Source organism: Alosa pseudoharengus, unplaced genomic scaffold (genome assembly GCF_046254945.1).
Source record: "Alosa pseudoharengus isolate Yale_2024_CS ecotype anadromous, Long Island Sound unplaced genomic scaffold, YU_APseudo_1.1 YU_APseudo_1.1_scf_8, whole genome shotgun sequence".
In the NCBI taxonomy this organism is placed as follows: domain Eukaryota; kingdom Metazoa; phylum Chordata; class Actinopteri; order Clupeiformes; family Clupeidae; genus Alosa; species Alosa pseudoharengus.
Window position 1 is genome coordinate 1311461 of NW_027468870.1, and position 1753 is coordinate 1313213.

The window sequence follows — 1753 nt, forward strand, 5'->3', positions numbered from 1 at the left end:
CATTGTTATGACACATGCTGTAAAAACGTGTTATGTGAATAAGTTAACACTGTTGGTTATTCAAATATAATGAATCATTATTTGATTAATAATATCCAAATAACACTATATACAATATGGTAGGAGGGTTAAACTCGCTAGCCAAAGGATAGGCTACAAAATGAATGAACCACGTTGTATGCAGGAAAGACAGCATCAAACCACAACAGATGGATGGCAGGTTGAGGAAACAGCATCAGGGCTTCAGGTGAGGTTCTAATTAGCCTATTAGCCTATGTCAAATTGTCAATTCAGTTGGATTCAGCAGCATTGCTGTACAATATAATGAGATGGAGTAGATTCACTTCTGATATTCTGTAGCCTATTGCCAACAGTCTGAAATAACAAAGGAAATAGCCATTAAGGCACTGGTATCTTACAGCAAAATAATTCCAATTACAATTAAGCAAATATAAATATAATTTTGAGTCTCATAAATTCATAGACATATTCAATCCTAAACTATGGAGCATTTCCATACTCAGTAACATAAATAAAATACTATGTAACTATATGACTATATGATATGACTTTATGCTTAGCTTCTGTTATCACGAGAAACAAAATTGGCATCTAGTGGTCAAACATTTATTTACGTTTAAACAATTGTTTTCGTCTGCACATAGCCTATTTCTCTCCAGTCGGAGATGCTTTAGCTAATAACTTTAGAGTACTATAAATAATTAAAGAGGCTATTGTCTATTGACAGTCTCTCTTGTCCCTAAAAGTCCTTGTCAATTATTCGTGTAGCCTATAATCCATCTGATATATTGTGGTTTTTTTTTACTTCGTTCTTTTATAAATTGTGGTGTACCGTTTTTTTTAAATGTACTCTGTTCGACATTAGATGACCATAAATTTAAGAAATGGGCACAGTCTTAGGGGCTGGACTTTACATAAGATTTCTTCACATTGCTTAATCCAAATTCTGTTATTCTTACTGTATATATCTTGTACCAGAATGGAATTTATTATCAAAAGTGAAATGGTTGCTGGCATAAGTCAGCGGCGTTCGTTTGAGCATATAATTTAGCCTACGTATTATTTTGATGTGTTGAATGGAAGTCAATGGGAGCCGTAAATCGGTATAGCGGTGACGAAATAATATTTTGTCTTTTAGCGTCGTTTGTTTAAAGTGTCAAAGTAGCCTGGGCTATTCGAAGTGTCAGTTTATTGCACGCCATTTTGAATAAATAGCCTACGTCGAACTTGGCACTGCACTTAGGCCTACTCTTGCCCGTAGCACCTGCCACGTTTGAAATCAATCGGATCGGTTTGAGAGATAGGCCTATGCGAATAACAGATATACACACACACACACACAGATAAACAGACAGACGTTCCTGTCATTTATAGATAGTCTAGACCTATATTTGGGGCTTCTATATTCTTTCAGGCCAAGCGTTTAGTGTGCAAGTAGCGTGGCTATCCACTTTTATAATTGAGGCACATGTGTATTCAATTCATTAGATTGGTTCTGTAACCTGTATATTAAGGATCTTTGCCTACACGATCCCAAACATTATCATACTTCATCATGACTTGGGAGTTTTGGTTTGCTGAAGACCAAAAATGTCAGACTGAGCAAACCTGACACTGAATTTTTGATTTCACTCTAGACAACGAATCATGCGATAATACCACCAGTTCAACAATGACGGTGCACTTTTTCTGGAAGTGTGTGTGTGTTTGTGAAGTAGTTCGGTAGGCGGAG